Below are 26,469 nucleotides of genomic sequence, written 5' to 3' on the forward strand. Positions count from 1 at the left end.
ACCCTAAAGAACCCACCAAAAAGCTTTGAGAAATAATAAATGTATACAATAAAGTCACAGGATACAAAATCAACAGAGAGAAATCAGTTGCATTTCCATACAGTAACAATGAAGTAGCAGAGAGAGAAATTACGAATACAATCCCATTTACAATTGCAACAAAAAGAATAAAATATCTAGGAATAAACTTAACCAAGAGGTGAAAGATCTGTACACTGGAAACTACAAAATATTGCTGAAAGAAATGGAAGACACAAAGAAATGGAAAGCTATTCCGTGCTCCTGGACTGGAAGAATTAAATAGTTAAAACATCCATAATTCCTAAAGCAGTCCACAGATTCAATGCAATCCCTATCAAAGTTCCAATGACATTTTTCACAGAAATAGAACAAGGAATTCTAAAATTTCTATAGAACAACAAAAGACCCTGAATAGCTGAAGGAATCCTGAGAAAAAAGAACAAAGTGCAGGGATCAGACTCCCAGATTTCAAAATATACTACAAAGCCATAGTAATTAAAACAGCATGGTACTGGCACAAAAACAGACACACATATCAATGGAACAGAATCAAGAGCCCAGAAATATACCCACACATCTACGCACAGCTAATTTTTGACAAGGGAGCCAAGGACATACAATGGAGAAAGGAAATTCTCCTCAATAAATGGTGCTGGGAAAACTGGACAGCCACATGCAAAAGGATGCAAGTAGACCATTATCTTACAGCATACACAAAAGTTAACTCTAAATGGATCAAAGACAGAATGTGAAGACCTGAAACCATGAAACTTCCAGAATAAAACATAGGTAGTACACTCCTTGATATTGGTCTTAGCAGCATATTTTCAAGTCCCATGACTGACCAGGCAAGGGAAACAATAGAAAAAATAAACAAATGGGACTACATCAAACTAAAAAGCTTCTGCACAGCAAAGGAAACCATCAACAAAACGAAAAGACAACCTAACAATTGGGGGAAGATATTTGCAAACCATATATCTGATAAGAGATTAATACCTAAAATATAGAAAGAACTCATACATCTCAACAACAAAACAACTAACAACCCAATAAAAAAATGGGCAGAAGATCTGAACAGAGATTTCTCCAAAGAAGATATACAGATGGCCAACAGGCATATGAAAAGATGCTCAACATCATTAGCTATCAGGGAAATGCAAATCAAAACTATAATGAGATATCACCTCACTCCGGTCAGAATGGCTATAATTAACAAGACAGGAAACAACAAATGTTGGAGAGGATGTGGAGAGATGGGAACCCTCGTACACTGCTGGTGGGAGTGCAAACCGGTGCAGCCACTGTGGAAAGCTGTGGAGTATCCCCAGAAAATTAAGAATAGAGCTGCCATATGATTCAGCTATTTCACTGCTGTGTATTTATCCAAAGAACTTGATAATGCAAAGGCATAAAGATACCTGCACCCCTATGTTCATCGCAGTATTATTCACAATAGCCAAGACCAAGAAGCACCCTAGGTGCCCATCAAGGGACGAATGGATAAAGAAGATGTGGTATTTATACACAATGGAATGCTGCTCAGCCATGAGAAAGAATGAAATTTGGCCATTTGTGACAACATGGATGGACCTTGAGGGTATTTTGCTGAGTGAAATAAGTCAGAGGGAGAAAGTCAAATACCATATGATCTCACTCATAAGTAGAAGATAAAAACAACGACAAACAAACACATAGCAATGGAGTTTGGATTGGTGGTTACCAGAGGGGAGGGGGGAGGGAGGAGGGAAAAAGGGGTGACTAGGCACACGTGTGTGGTGATGCATAGTAATTAGCCTTTGCGTGGTGAACATGATGTAATCTACGCAGATTTCCAAATATAATGATGTACACCTTAAATTTCTATAACGTTATAAAACAATGTTACCACAATTTAAAAAAACAAGAAAAAAAAACTACAAAAAGGAAAGCCCAAATGACTTTAAAAGGTTGTTGCATGTAATGCTTAAGACCACAGACTCCAGAGCTCGGTGCCTGGGTCTGCCTAGCCATTCACGAGCTGTGTGGCCTCAGATAAGTCACTTACCCTCTCTGTGCCTCGTTTTCCTCCTCTGGAATAGGAGAATAGCGGCATCTGCTTCACACAGCTGTTGAGGGATAAATGAGCTAATATACGCAAAGTGTTTAGAGCAGTCCCCACTCAGAGTCGAGGTCTCTGTAAATGCCAGCAATCGTCACGACTATTTCTTCCAAGTGGGACTCACGTTGGTTTGTTTTTAATGAAACTCTAGACTTTATTCAAATTTCACCAATTTTTCCACTAATTTCCTTCTGTTCCAGGATCCCTTCCAGGATGCCACGTTGCATTTAGTTGTCATGTGTCCTGAGTCTCCTTGGTGACAATTTCTCGGTGAGAAACTTGTGTTTCATGGCTGGGACAATTTTGAGGAATACTGGTCAGGTATTTTGTAGAACGTTTCTCCATTTGGGTTTTGTCCTAGTTTTTCTCATCTTTAGACTGGGCTTCTGGGTTTTGAGGGAAAAAATACCACAGAGATGAGGTGCCTGCTTGTCACATGATCTCAGGGGCTACATACTACCCACAGGACGTCACTAGCGATGTTAAACTTCCTCAGTTGGTTAAGTTTTCTGAGCCAAATGAAAGAGAAGTGACTCCTTAGATGTCACATGGGCCATTGGCTTGCCTTCTTCCTCCTTAAGCAGTCTGTCCCTTCCCCAGTGTCCCTGCACTCAATGAAGGTTGTTAGGATTTCCGCGTCCGTGACTTACATCTGTCTTGGAGTATAAGCAAGGGTTAATTTCATCTTCATCCTACCTCGGTCGGACTGTGAAGGCGAGCTGTGGACACACTTGCTCCTGTTCCTGTCCTCCCTCTCATTTTTAAAATAATTTAAAAATTGTTTAATTGTGGTTAAAAAAACTCATGACATAAAATTGACCATTTTAACCATTTTTTAAGCTACAATCTAGTTGTGTTTGGTATCTTCACACTGTTTTGCAACAGACTGGGGCTCATGTCCTTTTGGTGACAGAAACAAAAGTTTTTGCAGTTACGTGGACAGAAAGTTCTTCTTCTGCTGCTGCTGCTTCTTCTTCTTTTGCTGCAGAAGATTGGCCCTGAGCTAACAACTGTGCCAATCTTCCTCTATTTTGTATGTGGGTCACTGCCACAGCATGGTGGCCAACCAATGGTGTAGGCCCGCACCCAGGAACTGAACCCAGGCCATCGAAGTGGAGCATGCTGAACTTAACCACTAGGCCACCAGGGCTGACCCTGGATATGTTTCATTTTCCTCATTGTATTTTTATTTTCATCCGTATTGATATAATTAGCATGTTGGTATACAATTTCGTGGATGTTATTATTTAAAAACGGAGTTGAGCTTATCTTAGATGAGTCGTTTTAAGGAAAAATATTAAGTAAATAAAAGTGTAGGTGGAGTATGCATACGGATGGAATTATGACGTAGTACAAGAAAGTCTGAGGTTTGGGGACATACCAACCTGCTACATCCTCCTCCTCCCCCAGGACTCCGTTTAACCATCTCTTCCCCATGGGGCTTCTTTCCCCTCTGTCCTCAGACTAGGCTAGCTTGCAAGTCATAGGCTCTGAACGTTTTTCACTGTTCCTTTCCATCAAAGTTCTCTGAGAGGCAAGTAACTGAATCCCAAATCAAACTGGTTTGGGAAAAACAAAATACAGGCTCACCTAACACAGAATCTGAAGGACTAGAGCCCACTTCAGGCACAGCTGAATCTAGGTGTGTGAATGATGTCATCAGAAATCTCTGTCCATCGACTAGCTATACTTTCCTATGTGTTGGCATCATTCATAGGCAGCCTGTTGGCTCATGGTAGAAACAGGGCCCCCAGCAGCTTCACACTCAGATCCTCTCAGTTTAGCAAGCCCAACGGAAAGGAGACGCTTTATTCCCTAGGGCCTGCTTTGGGTCACGTGCCAGCTCTGGAGCAATCACCGGGACGTAAGGTTGAAATGCTCGGATTGGCCAGGCTTGGGTCACATGTTCAGCCCTCACCCAATCACTGTGGTTGGAGGATGAAGTGCTCTGATTGGCCAGCCCTGGGCCCCTCCCACTGCCCCGGGAGCAGGAGGAGGCCGGTTTCTCAAAGGGGACCCCAGATGCTGGTACCCAAAGGAAAGAGAGGGAATGATGCTGGACGAGCGGACACCACAGGGTCCCCGTCCACACGATGGTCGTCAATCGAGTCGCAAATATTGCTTATCACCCATCAGTGGTCCCTGGGCCTGGCGAGTCGCCCTAGCAGCGGCCTTCAGAAAAATCATAAAAGAGGCTGTATGGCTAACGCTAATAAAGTCACAAAGAGTCACTCGATAAGGACTATTTTTAGAAACTCATGGGTGACACTTTGCCCCAGGGTGGAACCTGGACCTCCCTGGGAGGGAAAAGCGTGAGCTTCCGAGTCAGACAGATCTGAGTTCAAATCCCAACGCTTCCATTATACTCATTCACTTATTCATTCATTCACTAAAAAGACATTTATTGAGTCCCTGTGACGTGCCAGGCACAGTTCTAATCACTGGTACACAGTCCTACCCTCCTGGATCTGACATTCTAGTTAGGGAGGTGGGCGTGGGGGAGGGGAGGCCGATAATAAACAAGTGGACAAAGAAATAAATAATTTCAGATAGTAGGAAATATTGGAAAGAAAACAAAACCGTGTGACATGCTAGCAAGGAGCGGGGGCCTGACATGCAGCAGGCATTAGGGAAGGCCTTTTAGAGGAGGTGATATGTCACTTGAGACGGGAATAATGAGATGCAGTCAGCCATGAGACGACTTGTGTAAGGTTCTAAGAAGAGGGAGCAGCAAGTGCAAAGGCCCTGAGGTGGCTCCCTCCAAGAACTGACAAAAGCCACTGTGAATAGCTGGGTGAATCCAAAATTCAGAAGATAGCGTGAGCAAGGCCCTAAGAAAGGGCTTCTGAGCATGCACCCAGGACACCCTGGATCTCTGTAAAAATAATTAGCATTATTCTAACAGCTACCGCCATTCATGGAGCGCCTCCTATATGCAAGGCCCTGTGCTGGGCACTTCCTGTCCAGAGGCCTCTCTGACTCTGCAGGAGGCGCTGTTATTAACATGCCCCTTTTACAGAGGAGAAAAACTCAGGCTCTGAGCTGGTAGTCAGGGAGTCTGGAGGAAAGTGAGGAAGCCAGCACGAGGCCCCGCCACCTCCTGCCCAATAACCTTCGGCCATTCCTTGCCCCCAACGTGGGGTGACAGAGGCCAGACAATTCTGCTCCCCACCATCTTCTTCATTCTTCCGGTGTGGGGCGCCGGGAGAGGGGCAGAGAGGGAAGAGAGCAAAACCCTGAGCCCCTTCTCCAGGAACCCAGCTCCCGCCGGCTCCCCACCCACCACTACCACCAACCCGTGGGAGAGAACAGGGCAGGTCTGGGGGTGACTTCCCGGCCCGCCACCGCTGGGGGCGGGGCCAGGCTGGGGGTGGGGTGGGGCCAGGCCTGGGCGGGGCCAGGCCTGGGGGCGTGGCCAGGGCGGGGTGGGCGGGGCCAGGGCGGGGTGGGCGGGGCCAAGCCTACGTGCTTGTCAGTGCTGGTCTAGAAGACCCCCCCTCCTCACAGAGCGAGCTCCCATGCGCATCCCCTGGACGCACCTTGGCGTGAGGACCCGCTCCGGCCACAGCCCTGCCTGGCATAGGCTGCTCCTACCAGGTGCATGAGAGCCAGGGGCTTCACCCACCGGTTGGGGACAAGGAGAGGACACAGCCGGGGAGAGTCTGTATCTAGGGCCCCCCACTCAGAGCCCCGACTCTGGTCAGTATGGAGCCCGTGCAGCACAGGCACCCGACGCCCGGGAGCTCTTGGCATCTCGAAGACGCTCTGCTCTTGACCCTGTTACAGAGAAGGAAGGGGAGGCGCAGAGGAAGGCGGGGTTACCTGCCCGAGATCGTAGGGACCACAAGGGCAGAATCAGAATTCAGGACCCCAGCGGAGCTTCCACCAGAGCACCCTGTCTCACCCCAGCTATGCACACCTAATAAAAATATAAACAATAATAATAATGAATAATAACAACAATCCTAATTTTTTTTAGAAAAGGTCATTGTTACTTCCGCAAGCCAGTCTGTTCTAAGTGCTTTCACGTAGCAACATTTCCTCCTTACCCTATGAGACAAGGGCTATAAGATCCCCATTTCTCAGAGGGGGAAACTGAGGCACAGAGCGGTTATGTGCCCTCTGCAGGCCACACAGCTTGGAAGTGGCAGAATGAGAATTTGAACCCAGATGGTCTGGCTACTGAGACCACACACATCCGCTTCTCTGAGAGTAAATGAATTGCCTCCTTTTCCAGGTCTTAAAAAATCCAGTTCTCTGTGATTTCAAAACCCCCAGCTCCACCCAGTTTCAAGCTTTGCCTCAACGCCAGCTCAAGCCTGGGTCAGAGTGCAGTGAGGCCATGTTGGGGCACGTGGGCCTCATCCCTATTTCTCTCTTTGGATCCTTTCTCCCCGCCCAGAGCTGTGGTCCACAGGAAGGCAAGGAAGCCGGCAGGACAATATCTCCTTGGCCCCTATAGTTGTAAGGTGGGGACAAGGCCTTCCGTGTGGCTGAGGCCCAGTTGCTGCATCTTTCTGGGTGGGGTGATTCTTTGGGGACCCCTGTCACTGGAGAGTGTATTCCCGAAGCTTCCATGAAGTGAGCCCACTGAAGACTCGCCCGCCATCTCCCGGCCCCTCCAGCCTCTTTGCACCCAGAAAGCCCTCTCCCAGGAGCCTCTTCGCCAGGACGGCCTCCACTGGCTCCCTTCAGAGGCATCCCCCACTGGCTCATGGGAAACACGTGCACATCTTTGCCGTCCCACCAGACCCTGGAGGTGTACGGACCTCTTCCCTCCATCCCTCACCTGGGGACTTACCGGTCTAATTCCCATGGACTCCCTTGGAGCCTCCCTCACTTGGCCTGTGGAGGAGGAAAGCTCGGTCCTCCCCCCCCCCCCAGGGCACTCACGGTTCATTCTCGACTGGAGGGCCCATTCTTCTTCTGAAGTCCTACCTCCACCCGTCCGCCGGGCTGTCTCTCAGCCTGGAGCTTGTGCAGCCTCTGAAACCAGAGCCCCCAGTGTGCAAAGTCCTGCTCCATCGCCTCCCAGCTGCGTGTCCTTGAAAAGTCACCCCCCCGCCCCCATCTCTGTGCCTCGGTGTCCTTGTCCGCAAAGCAGGGTCACAGGAGAACCAACACATAGGGTGGTTGTGAGGATGAGGTGAGGAAATCCGGTAGCTTTTTCGAGCTTTTTCCGTCATGACCCACAGTGAGAAACGCATTCCACGTCATGAGCCAGCGTGTCACACACGCGCCACGAGGAACCGAGGGACGGATGTCATGAGAGAGCAGTTGTTGCTCTGAGGGAGGCGTTCTGATGTTTTCTATCACATTTCATTTCGTGTGTAAATGCTGATTACAACCTTCTAAATGGTTTCGCCAGGCGCGGGTCTCACACAGTCTAAAAGCTTTGAGTTAACGTGTGTTCAGCATGGTCCTCGGCTCGTAGGAAGAGGCCAATCCAGGTGGCTGTTACGTTGACTCTTGTTTCTACACCTGGTCCAGTCTTGCTCCTCCTGAAGCTTAGCTCAGGCACCGCCTCCTCCAGGAAGCCTTCCGTGACCTCTCTGGTTGGGCTAAAGTTCTTTTCGCTTATATTGCACCGAAATCGGAAATCCGCTTGGCATGGAGGTTCCCGGCCCCGATGTCAGTTTTTGCAAGTTCAACTTCCCACCGTGTCTGCCTCTGACCACGAGGCCTGGCCCTGAGAAACCCCAGGCCTCAGAGTCTTTCACCCGAAAGAAACCTGGAAAGAGAAGCGTGGTGGGGGTGTGTCTGCCCCGTCTCGGTAAAGAGCGATTCCCGAAGCCGGTGACTCGGCCCCAAGCTTTCGAGGCCCCCTGATGCCTCCCTTTCTCTCCCTGCCACGTCCAATCCATCAGCAAATCCTGCGGGCTCTGCTTTCAGAATAATCCAGAATCCAACCGCTCCTTCCAGCTCCTCAGCCTCACCCTGGTCCAGCCGAGGGCGGGGGCGCTGGGGGCTTTATATACAGGCCCAGGTCAGTCGTTGTGGGAGGCTGTGCTCGAGTGTCCCCACCCTCCGGCGCTCTGGCCTGCACCTCCAAGGGCAGAGGAGCCAGTGAAGGCCCTTGGACAACAGATGCTGGCAGCTGGACGTGGTGAGGATAGGGGCTGGGGTGGGCGCACCCACCGTGTCTACACCCGGTGTCTGAGCAGCACCGGGCCCAGACCAGGCGTGCCACACACATCTGTTGGTGAGTGAATGAATGAAGGAGTGAACGAATGAATGCCTCTGTGGTGGAGGGAAGTGCTCAGCCTCTCTGAGTGGTCTCCATCCATGTGGCCTTGCTCCCTGCTCGCACAGCCAGCTCTCACTGGATGCTGCTGCTGACACTCCTGGGGACAATCCAGCGCCTCGTCCAGAGTGGCCTCAACCACTCGGGGTCCTGTCATAGGTGGTTTCCATCAACCCCAGCCCTGCGCTGCACTGGACCCTCAACGGGGAGCCCCGTGGGACCGGGGACAAGCTGATCATCCGGGAGTTGTCCTGGGAGCACCTGGACCCCTGGGTGTGCACGACCAGGAACAGCCAGGGACAGTATTTCTCTCAGCCTGTGACCACCTCGCTGCCATGTGAGCCCCGCGGCCCCCCACCCCAGACCCCTGCACCCTTGCCGGTCAGAGGCCGGCTTTCCTGGTTCCTTGGAGCCACCTTCTACGAGCAGTGCCCTCTAAGACCTTTCAGAGCCAAGACGCCATCCCGTTCTTCCATCCACCTGCAGAGTGGGGATTCTAACCCATTTTACACCTGAGAGGCTGCAGCTCAAAGAGATGAACTCGAAAGCTCAGCCCAGCATCTGGAGCCAGCTGCCTGGGCCCCGGCTCCAACCATGTGCTGACTGTGTGACCTCGGCTAGCATCTCTGCCTCTCTGAGTCTCAGCACATGCCTGCAAAAAAGTGCAGGTGATGATATAACCAGCAGTTCTGAGCGTGGGCTTTGGAATTTGAATTCTGGCTCCACCACTTCCTGGCTGTGTGACTTTGGCCCAGTGCCTTGACTTCTCTGTGCCTCAGTTTCCTCCTTTATAAAATTAGGAAAATAATAGTGCCCACCCCAAAGTGTAATTGTGAGCATTCAATGAGATATAAGCAGATGGGCAGCTCACAATAGCAGCACTTCTGAACCCAAGCGAGTGCTGGACAAACATAAGCCAGCATCATTGCTGCGATTGGCATTATCCATATTATTATTAATTTTGTGACGATTACTGCTATCGGCTACAAACATAGGTTCCTTATCTGCCACACAAGAGGGGCCAAATAAAAACTGGGACTCCAGGCTTATGGCAAGTAAAGGGTTTTTATTTTGGGTGACATCAGCCAGGAGACGAGAGTGAGCCCTCCGATTCATTTCGTCTCGTCTCCCCGAAAGATGGGAGGCGAGGGGTATTAAAGGTTGCAAGGAATGTGGCTGCCTGTAGCAGGGGATGGGGAGCGAGTCCGCGGCCTGGCTGGTCTGGCGCTTTCCCACAGGCCTGCGTTTTCGGCCTCAGGAGGCTGCTTACGAAGAGGAGATGATAAGGGAATTTGCTGGTGGGCGACCCTGGCTGTCTGTCCCCATGGCGCATAGTGGATTCTGGAGCCCGGGCGACAATAACAAGAACAGCCAGCTTTGGGGATAAAAAGAGGAGCCAGCTGAAGCTGTGTTCAATTTCTGCCCCGTGCCTTCCTGGCTGGGTGGCTTAGGACAAGGGACTCACCCTCTCTGAGCCTCGGTTTCCTCCTCTGTGTAGCGGGGGTGATGGCGTCCCCCTCTGCAGGACCGTTGTAAGGAACTGAGATGGTACGTGTGTGAGGCCGGCAGATGCTTTAAGTAGCAGTGATGGCCGTGAATGTGATTTGTCACGTTTTTATTCTCGGAGGACCGGTGGCTTGGAGTGGGCTAGAGGGACGCGGAGGAGCTGGCTGGTGGGAAGGGGGAGGTGTTTGGGGAGCAGGGCACGCATGTGCAAAGGTCCAGAGCACAGAGAGGGCAGGGTGAGGGGGAAACTGGTTCACTGGGTCCCAGAGAGCTGCCTCCTCTCAGTGCGAGGGAAAAAAAACTAAATCTTGTAGCACCTGGTGACTCTGATGTGTTCACTGAGAGTGACAATACTTCCAAGACCCCCTTTACTCATTCGTCAATTATTCCGGAAATGTTTATTGATCATCCTCTAGGTGACCGACCCGTGCTGGGCTGTGCTGGGGACACTCTGGTGACGGGGGCAGCCCTGGCCCTGCCCTCATGGGACTCCCAGTGCAGTAGGGGACAGACATGTCCCCAAACAGTAATGACCAGAGTGGGCAGGGATGGGACAGGGGGCCCAGAGGGCCGTGGGACCGAAGGGGGTGCCTGACCCAGCAAGGGAGTCAGGAAGGGCTTCCTGGAGGAGGGGACATCTGAGCTGGTACCAGGATACATAGAATTATCTGGGCCAAGGAGAGAAAATGGCCTAAGTGGGATTCCAGGGGCACAGACAAAAACCAGAAAGCAGGAGAGAGAGAGAGAGGTGAGCGATGGGGCTGACCAGGTGGCAGGGCCTTGAAGGCCAAGATGAGTGATGCTTCCTCGCCAGGTCCTGGGGAGCCATGGCAAGGCTCTGAGCAGGGGGAGGAACAGGGTCAAGTTTGAGCTTTAGAAAGACCTGGTTCCCATGTGGTGGGGAGATGGGTGGGGGAGACTGAGGCAGGAGTAGAGCGAGGGGGCTGGGGCGGAGACCCCGAGGAAGGGGAGGAGGGGATGCATGGAACAGACGTTCAGGAGGTGGAATGGCGGGAGTAGGGGTGTGGAAGGAGGATGGCTCGGCCCATCTCGCCCCGCCTTGTTCTCCAGAAGTCACCGTGGGTCCCACAGGCGCTGAGCCCGTTGAGCCAGCCCCCATCCTCCCCCTGTCAGGAGGATCAGCCATTGGCCTCCTCCTGGCCGGACCTGTGGGGGTCGTGGGCTGCCCGGAGGTGTGGGCTTCACCATCGTCTGGAGCCAGAGGTACGTCCTGTCCCTCAGCCCCGTCCACTGACCGACGTCCCCTCGGCCCCCACGGGACACAGAGCTCACTCGGTGGCAAGACAGCAGCCAGACCAACAGCCTCATCCCAAGGAGCCTCAGGCTCATTCCAGAAGGACAACATCGGCCCCTGATGTACCTGTCCAACTCATCGGTTCCCAAAATGACCCTAGGGGAGCAATGAGACAGAGGAGTGTCTGGAGCCGGTCTGCGTGAGTTCAAATCCTGGCTCTGTTACTCACCCACCAGGAGGCCCTGGGCAAGTCCCTTCCTCTCTCTGTGCCTCGGTTTGCCCGTCTGCAAAATGGGGGTGATCACACTGGCCCCTGGCCCACAGGGCTGTCCTGAGGATTAAATGGACTAATAGTCCTAAAGTGGTGTCTGGGACGTGGTGAGCGCCATATGCATTCCTCCTACACAGATCGGTTGAGCACTGGGGCTACTGGGGGACAAAGACGGAAAGTGCCTGTCCTCAAGAACTTGGATCCTAGTCAGAGATACCGACGATCCACGGGATGGCCGGGTACAGTAGACATAGTACATTGGGTCATGATGAGTGCCAAGCAGAGGAGTAAGGCCAGGAAGGGGGACAGGGAGTGTGGGAATGGGGTGCAATTTAACCAAGTCACCCAAGGCCTCCCTGAGAAAGTGACATTTGAACAGAGGAAAGGAGGGAGGGAGCCAGTGGCCATCTGGCCAAAGGGCATACCTGGCCAAGGGAACAGCCCATGCAAAGGCCCTGAGGTGGGACTTGCCTGGTGTGTTCAAGAAACAGCAAAGAGGCCAGTGTGGCTGGCTGGAGTGGTGTGAAGACTGGGGAGAGAAGTAAGAAATGAGCTGAGAGAGGGAACAGGGCTGGCGGGAGGGGGAGTGGTGGGGAGAACAGACGGTATAAGGTCTTGTGGGCAGTGGAAGGACTTGGCTTTTGTTCTGAGTGAGATGGGAGCCATGGAGGGTTTAGAGCTGGGGGGGGGGGGGCGGATCTGACTTACATTTTCTTCCTAAATGTTACCTATTATTCTAACACTATAATACCTTACTATGCATTGAGTGCCTGTTATGCACCTGCTAAATATTATTCTATTTAATCTCCATAAGAGTCGGTGGGGTGGGGGGAGTAGGCAAGGACGAAGATCTCGTTTTTGTCTAAAAGGAAACTAGGGGCCGGCCCAGTGGCGTACTGGTTAAGTTTGTACGCTCCACTTTGGCGGCCTGGGGTTCGCCAGTTCAGATCCCAGGCATGGACCTAGTGCTGCTCGTCATGATGCCAGCCCTGAGATCAGCTTTCCCACGTTAAACCCAGCATCTATGGGGTTAAAACCAAAACACTCATTCCCTGCTTAATCCCTGGATTCCTGGCTCCAGAATCCACCATCCTCCATGGAGACAGACACCGTCAAGGACAAGCACCTGGATTCATTATCTCCTCCCCGCAAAGAGATACAGGCTGGTGGGAAAGCTGCGACCAGCAAGGCCATATACTCCCCCTCCCCTACTAAAAGCCCAAATAAAAACCCTTCCTTTTAGCTTTTCAAGGAGTTTGGGATTTGAGCGTTAGCTGCCGTCTCTCCTTACTCAGCGCTGTGCAATAATAAAATCCTACTTCCACTACACCTGGTGTCAGAGATTGGCTTGCTGCACAACGGGTGAGCGAACTCACTTCAGGTTTGCTATCAATTTGGTGACCCAGATGGGACAATGTCCTAAGTGGATGTCTCGCCTGTGGCACACTGGCCTCCAGCTAAAGGCCTCTCTTGGAAGCTGTCCTGCAGCTGCCTGAGCCCCTGGTCTCAGGGACAGCCCCAGGCAACTGGCTGCTGACCAGACGTCGTTGGCCCACAGCGCTTTTGCTATGGTGGTGGAAGAAACTAGGTTCGGGATCCGAGAAGACGTCTCTTGTAAGTCGCCGGCAGTTTTTGTTTTTGTCTTTGTGTTGACTTTTCCAACAGGACTGGCTGGAAATAATGGGTACCTGGCAGCCCTCTGGGCTCCGTTTGTTTGGAAGTTGCCGCCACGCCCTAGCCAAATTTTGGTAAGTCCCCCGGGTGTGCACAACCGAGGTCCCTTGTCCTTGCTCATCTGGGAAGACCTGCATGGTGGATCCTCATTTGTTGGGCGCCCCCGAGTGTAGGACACGGACTAAGCTGCGACTGGAAGCACTTTGGTTTTTGGTTTTTTGTTTTGGCTTCCATTTGTGGCCGAGGGTTTTGGGGACAGCACATTCGTTTGGTATTTGTTGTTTGTCTTTCCTTTTAAAAGTGTTAACATGGGAGGTGCCTCATCTATTCCACCTAAGAGCCCCTTGGGAAAAACTCTGGCTGACTGGTCGACCTATAGTTATAAGCCAATGTCTAAAGAGGGATGATTTTCTTTTCTAACACCACACGGCCACAATATTCTTTAGACTCCAGAGAGAAAATGGCCAAACAATGGATCTTTAAGTGGGGAAACTTTTCAGAGAGCTCTCATCATCAACAGCTGTTTTATGGGTACCTATGAAAAGATCAAATTAAAAGGAAACTATAATGACTAGTCTTGAGAACCTAATCAAACTTGAAGTCTCAGCTTCTTCCTCTGGTCTTACAGACGCTAATGAAAACGTTAACACAGAGAAATCAGAACGGGAAGAGCCAGAGGACCCATCCCAAGAGGATGGAAATCTTTAGCTAGTTATTTAAAAAAATGGGATAAATGGAACAGACATAAATAAAACTAAACCAAAGTTTTAATAAAACACTGCTTAAGGTCAGATGGGCTAAAGGGACCCCTCTGTTGGCCCCCCAACATTAAAGGACAAACCTGTCCTATTCACCCCAGTTTGAAAAATTTTAAAAGTTCAGGAGGCAGAAATCAGAGTGAGAAACCTGACCAGCAACTGTTTGGGGCAACAGTTAGGCTACTAAGGTTGATAAGACTATAAAAATTAAAGTGTTTAAACTAATATTAGATGAAGAGGTTGTGCCAACTTTGCCTGGATTTTTTAGGGGGAATAAATGTTATGTCTAACTGGGAATGCTTTCCCTACATAATATTGTCATCCCAAAGCTTGTGAATGGAATTCTAATATAAGTTATAATTAGGGGTATAAGAGTTGAAAAATTAAGATAAAAATTTGTAGAAATTGGTATATTTAAATGGGCTTTATGTAAAATGATTGCATCTCTTTTGTCTGATTGTATTGTAAATTACGTTACGGGGATAAACATTATGTCTCACTGGGGAACATTTTTCCTGCCTGGTATTGTAAGAACATAGAAATCTACCTTTCAGGCTATGTTAATTAAACATGCTAAAGGAGAGCCCACTTTAAAATGGCCAAAATGGGCCAATTTCAGTTTACCCAAACTGATGTATGCAATTGGAAAAGCCAGCTACGACGGGAAGACTGTTTTCATCTTTTGAGGCTTCTAAATAAAATCAGAAATACTTTACTGCCTCTTTAAGAGAAAATAATTAAAGAAAGAAACATGCCAGCAGCCAAACCCAAATCTGGGGCTTTTCTCTTCTCTCTTGCTGACCTTCCCAGCAAGCTGAGCTTCGCTTCAACTCCCCCGAAATTCCTGATCTAAAATTGAACAAGTAAAAAGAAATCAACTTTTGAGATAATGTGGAATTGTAATGGTCATTCTGAAAACCTGTTTCAGAAAAGAGAGAATTCAAAAACTCTCATAATGGAATGCAGTCTTGGATTAACAAGTCAAAACTTCTAAAAGACCAAGTTATTTAACATGATATAAAATGATCTTTGATGAATAAGCCTGTTGAAGTTTGCTGGTTTGATTTAAAATAGACACGTTCTCAGATTTACCCGCGTTGGCTATGATGCAGACACACAGCCTGGGTTTACTGGTCAAATGAGCTCATGTCATCTCTGCCACGAAATTTATCAGCAAAACTAACGACTCAGTATAATAGCTAATTTTGTTTAATGTCTCATGAGGTTCTTGTACATGATCTAAATATAATTGTTAAAGACAGATAAATAAATATAAAAGGATAAAAGTTTTTGGAAAAACTTTTTAATAATAATTATATGTATTATGATGTATATGCTTAAAACAACTGAAGATGATGGTTAATGCTGTCATGTCACATGAAGTTTTTAAGAGTAATTTAAACATAATTGTTAAAACTGGGTAAGAGTTTGAAGTACAATAATTATGTTTTAGAGACTACATACTTAAAAAACAGCTTCCAAAAATCTTTTTGGAAACTTCAACTTTATAGCTTTACTAAGTTAAGTTAAATAATAACAGTTTATTGGGTATCTAGGTCATTTCCACATAAGATAAAATATTAAAGGTTAACTACTAAGCATAGATTTGTCTGCCTTTGGTTTCTTATATCAAAGAAACTGAAAAGTGCTTAGGTTTATTGATAAACGTTTTATGTATGCTGAGGCATTTTCTATGAGAAAACATATTTCTAAAAGGTCTGTATACAAGGAAGTTAAAATATATGTTTTCAGTATAAAAATATAAAAAATGAAAATATTTTTGTTTCTTGAGTTCAGAAAGATAATTTGTCCTAAAGTACTGGGACAAATTCCGAATGTAAAGAAAGTAACGAAAGGTTTGTGAAAGTGAAACCCTGTGGAATTTTGTGCATGGTCAAGTTGGCTAAGACTAAAATGAATCCAATTAAGTAAATAAACTTATATGTCAAAAGTCAACTGGTACAAAATTAAAACTTGGTTTCCCCTTTCTTAAAAGGATAATTTTCCTAAACTTTTAATCTGCTTTTGATAAAAAGATTATTAAAAGGGGTTTTTTTCACTATTGTAACACTGTTTCCCCTTGACTGTTTCTGTTGTCACTTTGAATAGATACCTGAACATGGTTTCGCAGTGAGTTTTGTTTCCTATCTGAACAAATATTTTAAAGCTTTTAATATTTTTGACAATCTTCCCCCCCCCCCCGAAAAAATATTCAAGTCCTGAATAAAAGCTTTCTTTTGACCTGGAAAAGGAGGGAGAGTTTCTCTGGGGATTTTCAGAGGGCCCCTGGGACTTCTCAGAAATATTTGCTCTCTTTCTATAAGAAAAAAATGCTAAACTAATTAGGCTTGTTTGACGTATTAGACTATATGGGAAGCATTGTCAAATAAAGTAATAATAAACTTTCTTAAATGGTATTATGTGAGTGAGTGTTATTGATACAAGTATTTAAACAATTATCTAAAATTCTGATCTGTTCTGATTGTCAGCCATAATTCTGGTTATTATCTCAAAGTATTATATGTCACAGACATGGTCAGATGTCTTTGTCAATTGCCACTTTTGGATGTTTTGTTGTTTGCAGACAGCTATTTGACGTTTTTGCAAATGTGTTTCACCTTTAGAGAAATTCATGGAGAGGACCCTGGCGCTTACTCTAGAGTGCAGGTTCTGATAAACGTTTGGACTGTAAAACTAAACTGGGTAGAAATTACAGAACCCTAACAGAGGAACTGATGACCTCGCAAACTGCTGACACAAGATTAAGTCAAGAACCAATTACACATAGGGATGATTATAATTTTTATGGCTTTTTCATTGAGATATTGCTGATTTTTGATGTTTTGTTTTTTTCCAGTTTTAAGAAAACCTTTTTCTCTATTCTCTTAAGAACTATGATATATAACAAATGTAAACAAAATTGAATCATTCATCTTTTTCTCCCTATCTGACCCCTCCAAAACATAAAAACTCATGATGAGTAAGTATTCTTATTCTCACGGCAATATGGTTGTTTGCATAAGTCCGATAAGAATCTGTTTTCTTATAACAGGACACAATTGGAAACACTCGTTATAACACCAAGGCTTTGACTGGGACATCATATTTGAGAAAAACACACAAGCTCGGATATGATGAGACAGCTTTTGAGGAACCAAGGTTGACTTTCTGGAATAAAGCCACTTGGAAATATTGGCCTGGTACTGTGCTTATGGGTTCAGTAACCTGGTAAGGTTGAGCAAAGAATGTCGCTCCCTCTGGCAGGTACAAGGAACCCCAATATTTCGGGGACCTCATGAAGAGAGGAAGTCACCCAAATCTTTGGGTATTGCAGGTGGAATCTGATGACAAGCTCTTAGTCTGGCTTTCCTGGGCTAGAGAGGCCTTTAAAGTTCAACCTGAGATTCCTTATAAGGTTCCAGCAAAGCAGATTTAAAAGAGCCTATGTAATCAATTACTATTCTTGCTGTACTTATGCACAAATTTGTTAAAACTAGACTGATTTTGCAAACCAGTTAGTCTTAATTTAGCTATCTTTATAAAAATGAGGGTGATTTTAGAGAGAAAGATGGTGTTTCAATAGAGACTATAATACACATTTGTGGATACTGGATTTTGGTTGTGTCAATTGTCTTTAAGATTTTTGTTACATCTGTTAACTGGGCTGGATCCTGAATTCTTCTAGTCTCATGAACTATCTGGCTACAAACCTCCAAACTAACATTTTCAGGGCTTTTTCCCCCCATCATTTTCATTTGGAGTCATTGAAAACTAAATCTGCCCTTTTTCCTGAAGCCTTGCAAACTGAAGCTGGAGGACCCAATATAAACTTAAGAGAGATTCATGTCTGTTGCTGTGTAAGCCACTCAGAAAGCTACCTGAGTGCCTGATGACACCATCAGAGACATTTCAAACTGCAAAAGATGCTTCGACCCTGACTTCTAGGAATCTTGATTGGCTGCCCCGTGGGCTCAGAAACTGGTTTATAATTTGCTCCAACTGTTAACTTTGTTTTTCTCTTTTTGTTTCTACAGAAAAACTTCTTATTAAATACCTGGTTACTTACTTACATGATACAGGCCTAACTTCAGGAGCCCACCAGCATCACCGCCTTATTAAAAGACTGGTTCAATGAGATGAAACGACCTATGCCCCATTTCAGCAGGAAGTAGCTAGATCGGTCGCCACCCCAAATCCCTCAAGATTGAGGGACGGACATAAAATAGGGGGGAGTTGATATCGACCCTGATATCAGTTTCCCCACATTAAACCCAGCATATATGGGGTTAAAACCCAAACACTCATTCCCTGCTTACTCTCTGGCTTCCTGGCTCCAGAATCCACTATCCTCCATGGAGACAGACACCGTCAAGGACAAGCACCTGGACCATCTCCTCCCCACAAAGAGATACAGACTGGTGGGAAAGCTTCTGACCAGCAAGGTCATGAACTCCCTCCTGTCTGCAAGTGTCTCAAGGCCAGAGACAGGCTGGTGGGAAAGCTCCGACCAGCAAGGCCATATGCTCCCCCTCCCCTACCTAAAGCCCCAAATAAAAACCCTTCCTTTTAGCTTTTTCGGGGAGTTTGGGATTTCAGCATTAGCTGCCCTCTCTCCTTGCTCAGTGCTGTGCAAAAATAAAGTTCCTACTTTCTTCCACCACACCCGGTGTCAGAGATCGGCTTGCTGTGCAACGGGTGAGCGAACTCACTTCAGGTTCCATATCAGTCACACCATGCTGTGGTAGGTGTCCCACATAAAATAGAGGAAGATGGGCATGGATGTTATCTCAGGGCCAATCTTCCTCAAAAAAAAAAATAAAGGAAACTAAAGCTCAGAGAGAAGTGACTGCCCTCAGACATCACAGTTAAGAGGAGGGATTCGAACCCATAACCCTGCCTCCCTCCTTGTTCAGCCCCCAACCTACACTGCCTCTTTCCACCATTAACAATACCAGCCTTATGCACGGAGGATGAGGAATCTGCGGGTTGAAGTGGTTTGGAAGGGCCTGGTGGACCAGCTGGGAGGGACCAGGGAAGGGTCTCCAGTCCGTAAGTCCCACGTGGAACCTTCTAGGGCCCGGGGAGGGCCAGGCTGCCACCTGAGTCACCCGCGTCCTCTTCATCACTGGGGCAGCTCCAATTTCCTGGGCCCTCCATCCGTGCCGGGACCTTCGAGTCTCAAAGCTCCCAGGGCTGGGTCCTGTTCTCGTCCTCATCTTCCAAGTGTGTAGAACCAGAGCTCAGAGAAACTCATCAACTTGCCCGAGGACACACAGCTGACAAATGGCTGAGCCTGAAGCAAACTCAATTCCAATGCCAGGTGATAGAGAGGAAGTGTGAGAAATCAGGCTGGCGTGAAAGTCATCGTCCAGCCCGCTCCGAGTCCTTACCTCCATGAGCGGATGGGGGGAGTCACTTCTTGTCTTCCCACTATCTTGGCCAAGACAACAGATTCTCAAGACAGACCAATGCCGACGTCAGCCAAGGAACCAGCCTTGTGCAGTTGGCTGTGACCTTGGAGATGAGGTCATGAGGACAGGCATGGCTGTCTTGACCCTCCTGGTGGGTATGGGCTGAGGGGGGCCCTATGCACATCTGCCACACCCGCCAAGGGCCAAGGGGGACCCCTGTTGTTTGCAGTTAAGGCCATGGATCCCACAGCCGGGCTACTTATGTTCATCCGAGCTCGGCCATACCCTGGGGGCTGTGGGACTTTGGGTGAGTCCTTGAATGGCTCTGTGCCCACCTGGCACAGGGTCAATGGTCACACCGACCTCAAGGGGTAGGTGTGAGGGTTACACAAGATGGCGGGAGTGCAGCACTGTGAATAGTGCCTGGCACGTGGTGAGCCTTTGATAAATGTCAGCCACATGGATTATGATGATGATGATGGTGATGATGATGATTTCTCTCTCTCTCTTTCATTGTAGGACTGACAGAGAATATGGATATTCTCTGTGTGGGCACCTATCTGTCAGTCCAAGAGGTGATACCTGGAAGGGCGGGAAGAGAATGATGGGGCTGGGCAGAAGAGGAAGCTCCTAGGGGCTCCCTTGAGACCTCCTCCCTCCTAGTTTCCTGATCATTCGTCTGCGGGATGCTCCCATCTTGCTGTGAGCCCTGGGGCCTGCGTTCCTCTCCTCTCACCAGCTGCCAACACCCCATCGCCCAGCTCACTAGGTCCCTGGAAGCCACCTAAACGAGCAGCCTATTTTTCACCAAACTCTTGGGCTATAAGCAAAAGAGACATACCAAACTGGCTCAATAAAAAACAAAAGGAAGAATTTAATATGAGGATCTGGGAACCCAAGGGTGTATCAGTTAGCATTTGCTGCCTGACAAACTACCCCCCAAAACTTCATGACTTGAACCCACAGCTGTTCATTTAGTTTGCAATTCTGCGGGTTATCCACTGGGGCCAGGCTCAGCCAGGCAGCTCTTCTGCTCCCTGCTGGACTCCCTCACGTGTCTGTGGTCAGCCGGCAGGTCCTCCGGGCCCTGAGTGGGCTTCTACAGCCTCAGCTGGGACGAGTGGCCTCTCCTCCACGTCATCGATCATCCTCTAGCCGGCGGCCCCGGGCCTCTTCTCATGACAGAGGCTGGATTCCAAGAGTGAGGGCAGAAGTCGACACGCCTCGCAGAGCCAAGGTCGTGATCACTTCTGCCACATTCAGTCGGCCAAAGTGTGTCACACGGCCAGCCAGAGGCAAGGGGGTAGGGACGCTGACTGCACCCACGGACGGGAGGGGAAGAACCCATGGCTGGTTCTGCCATCTGGCACCAAAGGCTGGATGTGTGGTCGGAGAGCAGGAAAGCTGCTGGGCCCAGGGCACCTGCTCGCTGACCCTCAGCCCCATCCCTCACCCCTTGGAATCCTCTTCTCCAGGGTCGTGGGACCCACCGTTCTCTCCCTCTGTCTCCATGCCAATGGGCGCTCACCGCTTCTCCGTCCACCATCCCGTGGCTTCCGCGTCCACCGCACCTCTGTTCGAGGGACCTGCCAACTGGCCCAGAATCCTTTGCCTTGTGGCTGGATTTCCGATGACCCTGGAGAAGGCGTCCAGTGGGTCTGGTGTCGGCCTCAGTCCCCTTGCTCAAATCTCCGGGGGCCTCGGACCTGTCTGGGGGGGCTCAGTGCTCAGAAAACAGGGGGCAGGTTTTGCCTTACCTGCTGGGAAGACACCCCAAAAATATGTCTTCTACACATGCAGCTTGGTTTTGCTGCTTTAAAAAAAGGAACTTCCACACACAGAGAAGTGGCAGAAGCGGTCACGACCCCCGGAAATCAACAGCTTCCTCTCCCTGGAGAATCCTGATGGGCGGCAGGCAATGGGGAAACGAGCGTGGATGAAACCCCCGTGTGAATCTATGCAACAGTTGAGGAACGGTCAGTGCTGCTGTGACTGACACAAAGCCACCGACCACGTCACTGTGATTAGTAATAATAGCAGTAGACCGACTTCAGGTTTCAGCTGAGGGCTGTCTGCGTCCCAGCCACCTCCCTACGTTCCTTATGGGACTCATATGTTGTATCCTCACTGTACCCACTGAGGGAAAGAGAAGCCAGCCCCACCTTAGAGACGAAGCAGGTGAGGCTCAGAGATGGCAAGCGACTTGCCCAAGGTCACACAGCCACATGTGATGCCAACTCCAGTCTGCCCAATTCCCAAGCCTACCCCTTAGACCAGCGTGTCCCGCAGAACTCTCTGTGGTGGTGGAAATGTGCTCTCTCAGCTCCGTCCAGTGCCTGTGGCTCTTGAGTCCTTGAAATGTGGAGAGTGTAACTGAGGAACTGAATTTTTAATTTAGTTAATTAATTTGAATATATATTGCCACCTGCGACTAGAGGCTATTGTACCAGACAGTGCAACTCTAAATCCTAATTGTTAAATTGTTAAAAATAATAAATCCCAGGGCTGGCCTGGTGGCACAGTGGTTAAGTTTGCGTGCTCCGCTTTGGCAGCCTGGAGTTCACTTGTTCGGATCCCAGGCGCGGACCTACGTACTGCTCATCACACCATGCTGTGGCAGGCGTCCCGTATACAAAATAGAGGAAGATGGGCACAGATGTTAGCTCAGGGCCAATCTTCCTCAGCAAAAAAAAAAAAAAAAAAAAAAAAAAAAGGAGGTTGGCAGCAGATGTTAGCTTGGAGCTAATCTTTCTCAAAAATAATAATTATAAAAGACCCCCAAGTGTAGATCGCTGACTCTGTGGCTGTCCTGGGGTCCTCGCCCTGGTCTGTCCAAGGCTCCCAATTTGCTCGGAAGGCCCTAATATCTAACCAGCTCCTTCCCCCCCCGAGATGTCCTGCTGTGCCCTTTCCTCCTGGGGGAAGTGAGTCGCTTCTACCTGGGGAGTGACAGGAGAGGAGCCGGCTCCTGCAGTCAGAGGGGTCAGAGGTGACACTGCAGCCACCGCCTCGGCCACCAACCAGCGTCCAGCTGTCCTCCGGCCGAGGCTCCAGCCGCAACCCCCGTCCTTCGGGACGGCTGAGAATTCTCGCGATATTCCTCCTCCAGTAAACCGGGCCGACTTCCTCCCAGATGCCTCCTGCCCCTCTGGTTACAAGTCCAGCCCCGGGCTGAGCGCTGTCGGGGTGCTGCCAGGCTTGCAGCACTTGTCACGTCGTGTCCCTAAATATCTCACATTTGGGGTTATTTTAACTTTTATCGCATCCGTTAGACTGTCAGCTCCGTGAGCGCAAGACCCGTCTCTGCCATACGGTAGGTGCTCCAGAAATGTTTGTTGAGTGAATGAATGAGAGACGAAAACCACACCACGGGGAAAACTCAGAGGGTCCGAAGTGGAGGCGTTGGCCACGGCCCAGACTCTTCTCTGAGCTGGAGTTTCACTGGAATAACTCGACCCAAGCTCCCCTCACTCTCTCGGTCAGCAAAACAGGCGTCGGGGGCCCCTGGCCTGACCTCTGGTGGATAAATGGTCATCTCACCACGGGAGAACAGCCCAGTGTGGACGGCAGCTGGGGTAGAGATTGCCCTCAGGGCCCCAGAACTCATTCTCTCCTCCCTCCATAGTAACCGGATCCTCGATTTTTAGCTGGGCACCTGATGTCCAAAGGGGAAAAGTCCTATATCGTCATAAGATGTGAGAAGTGCCATGTGTGACTTGCAGAATGTACCCTCAAAAGGAGGGGGGGTCCTTTCCTCTCGGTGGGAATGGGAATGTGATGGCTGGAGCTGAGCAGCCATGTTAGATCATGAGGTGAACGTCGCACGTGGAGGAGGACAGAGGTGTGCTGCACTCGGCTTGTGCCGGCTCACAAGAGCTCACTGTGCACATCTTCTCCCAAGTCTGCGTGTAATGATGACACACTGATAGCTGGAAACCACCTGTGGTAGTGACGTCTACACTGTGAACATTGGAAAACGCTACAAGTCAGGAATTTTGGGGGTAGAGCTGATTTACCGCTGGCAAATGGGAGCCTGGAGGCTCCGTGAAGCCATCCAACCAGCCCTGTCTTAAATACCACTGGATTCCTTCGAGATGAAAGGAGAAACAAAGCTCTGTCTTACTTAAACCCCTGTTGTCTTAGTTCTGCTTTCCCTGCAGCCCTGATGGAGATAGCGAACCCCGAGATTTAAGCCATAAAGTCAAAGATTTAAAGGCCGCTTGGCCAAACCAAGGCCCAATGGCGAGGAGGGAGCCTGTGACCACAGGTGGGCGTGAACGAATGGGACCACCGAGAAAGCGTGAGCTGGGAACAGACAAAATAATGTCCCAGCATCCCCCACGGGGAAAAAGGGAAACTTCCACCAATTTGTCAAAAGTAAGAGACATTAGATAAGAAAACCGAGAGCCCTGCAGCTGTTCTGGTGGTTCTGTGACCACGCAGACATCACACACTGTGTACCCAGATAGGAGACAAAAGTAAAGAAAAACTGGAACTTCCCTACATCACGCGGGCATTCTGTGCCTCCCCGGTGGCCGTATCTGTCGTGAGGCGCTCGGCGACCACAGGTGGAAGCAAAGAAGGGGGGGGATTTGGCTTCGTGCTGCCCCTGGGCAGCCACTCTCACTTTAGTCAGAGTTGGCTAACGGCTGCAATAAATACCTTTAACCCAGTAAAAGTGTGTTTCTCACCCATGTACAGTCCAGTGGAGGTCACTGGGGACCCAGACTCTGTTCTGTGTCGTCATTCAGGCACCCACGCTCTTTCTCGCCTGTGTCTCTGCCCTGCTCTGGGTGACAGGATCACCAGTGATATGAGAACTTCTAAGAAATGTAATCTAGCGGAGTTCCTGGAAATAAGAGGAAATGGGTTTAGTGAACAGCTAGCCAGTCTCCCTCGTTCTTTTGTGCTTACCCAGTTCTCTGCTGCCACCGGGCATTTGCACATGCCATCCCCTGTGGCCAGAATGCTTTCCTCTCCTCTCTTCACCCAGTTAATTCCTACTCATTTAAAAGTCCCAACTCAGTGAACACCTGCCTGAGTTTCATCAGCCAGCAAACCTCTCCTTCTCATTAGGCATCAAAAATTGCATTTTGAAGTGCTGGGGTGATCTTTTGATAATGTCTGTCTCTCCGATAGGCTCTGCGTCTCAAAGGGCAGGAACTGTGTCTTCCTTCCACAACAGTGCACTCAACAAACACTTGTTGAATGACTGAATGAATGGAAGAGAGAGAGAAAGTGAAACACTTTCTGAGCTCTGGAAGCTCTGCAGCATGGAGTGGAACACTGACCTAGTTCCCTCTGTCCTCGTGGGCGAGCCAAGGCCTCGAGAACCTAAGGGCAGGTGAATAAGCAAAAAGCCAAATGCACAGCGGATTTCCAGCTATAACCTCTGGCCATAATTTCTCTCCCCAACTCTTGTCTTTCACATCCATTGTCCAGGGTTGACCAATACATTTCTTCTCAGCCGCCATTTGTGATAAATTGGCCGTGGCTCCAAGAGCTGTATTGAGAGCTCGGGGACCCCATCCATGCTCCTCCCCGGGAGGGAGCGCCTGACCAACTGTGGATGTCTGCTGACCTTATTGCCAGGAAGGAGCGCCTGCATCAATTGTTGATGTCTGCTGGCCTTCTTGCCGGGAAGGAGCACCTGCATCGATTATTGATGTCTGCTGGCCTTCTTGCCGGGAAGGAGCACCTGCATCCATTGTTGATGTCTGCTGGCCTTCTTGCCGGGAAGGAGCACCTGCATCCATTGTTGATGTCTGCTGGCCTTCTTGCCGGGAAGGAGCACCTGCATCCATTGTTGATGTCTGCTGGCCTTCTTGCTGGGAAGGAGCACCTGCATCGATTATTGATGTCTGCTGAGAGCTTGGAATGGAGAGTGGTGGCCAGACAGTCAGATACTTGCTTCCCCTGTTCATTAGCCAAGTGTCATTCTCTCTCTACTCCCTGAGAGGGACCAAAAGGACTTTACTCCAGGTCCAAGGCCTGCTCAGAGTGTCCTGTGATCCACAGTCATAGAGGCCCAGCAAGATCCCTGGGCTACTTTAGCACTGTCTGGTTCATTCATTCACCCAACAGCTATTCCCAGAGAACCTTCTGGGTGGCAGGCTCTGTGCTAGATGCTGGAGACGCAGCCGTGAACCAGACAGACATGGTCTCTGCCCTCACCGAGCCTACAGACTCCATGTACAGGGGGTAGCTTGTTCCTTGCCCAAGGCCTCTGCCCTCCCCGCTTCCCACCTGCCCCCAACTCCTCCCTCTTTCTTTCTTTTTCTTTTTTTTGATGAGGAAGATTGGCCCTGAGCTAACATCTGTTGCCAATCTTCCTCTTTTTTTTTTCTCCCCAAAGCCCCACTACATAGTTGTATATCCTAGTTGTGTCATTCTAGTTCTTCTACATGGGAGGCCGCCATAGCATGGTTTGATGAGCGGTGCTCTGGTCCACCCAGGATCCGAATCAGTGAACCCTGGGCCACCAAAGTGGAGCACGTGAACTTAACCATGGCCATGGGGCAGCCCCTCTTACCCCTTTCAAACAAACCTCAAACTCTCAGGCTGCCTCTCGAGCTTGCTCTCTCTCTCTCATAGACACACACACACAGCTTCATGAGTAAGTTTTCTCTAAATTCCAGTATTTACAGAAAACAATCCACGTTTATGCTATAATAAAATATGTAATAAGTATATGCTGGAGCGGGCAGGATGACTAATGAACAGATAACAACCAGAGATCGAATAATCGCTGAAGTCATTCGTTCATCATTCATTCATTCATTCAACATGCCTTCCTCCGGCGCCTGGTCTGTGTGGAGCCCTCTGCTGGGTGGTACCAGAGACCCAGAGGTGACATGACAGCTGCAGCCCTGCCGTCCCAGGGCTCACGGTCCAGTTGGAGAGACAGGCTCATCCCCAAATAGGGACGACCCGGAGTAGTCATACCTCGGATGTAGGAGCCCAGAGGGGGCTCTCGATCCACCTGGGAGAGTCCAGGAGGCCTTCCTGGGGGAGGGGTGCACTGAACCGGAGAACACAGTAAGACGATTAACAAGGGGAGCAGCTATGTCTCTGGCAGGTGAGATTTCCCAGACGTTGCATCAAAGGGCTTTAATGCATCATTTCCATTTATTTCCCCAAACCCTGGTAAGTGGAAGCTATTTTTAGCTCCATTTTACAAATGAGGAAATTGAACTGTCCCTGCCTAGCTGTGAGTTGCACGGCCCCG

At 49.2% G+C, this 26,469-nt stretch overlaps 2 long non-coding RNA genes across 2 annotated transcripts; one reads left to right on the forward strand and one right to left on the reverse strand.

Annotated features, from left to right (window-relative positions):
• The first annotated feature begins 16,874 nt into the window (after positions 1–16,874).
• On the forward strand, positions 16,875–18,490 carry LOC139073517 (uncharacterized). The gene is made up of 2 exons (XR_011522336.1): positions 16,875–17,058; positions 17,865–18,490. It is a non-coding gene; the product is annotated as an uncharacterized lncRNA (long non-coding RNA).
• Positions 18,491–19,681: 1,191 nt separating this feature from the next.
• LOC139073513 (uncharacterized) lies at positions 19,682–25,459 on the reverse strand. Its single transcript, XR_011522331.1, has 2 exons — positions 24,823–25,459; positions 19,682–24,090 (listed from the first exon to the last, which is right to left on the reverse strand). It is a non-coding gene; the product is annotated as an uncharacterized lncRNA (long non-coding RNA).
• Between the last annotated feature and the right edge of the window lie 1,010 nt (positions 25,460–26,469).

The sequence above is a fragment of the Equus przewalskii genome, chromosome 9 (assembly GCF_037783145.1).
Source record: "Equus przewalskii isolate Varuska chromosome 9, EquPr2, whole genome shotgun sequence".
Classification (NCBI taxonomy): domain Eukaryota; kingdom Metazoa; phylum Chordata; class Mammalia; order Perissodactyla; family Equidae; genus Equus; species Equus przewalskii.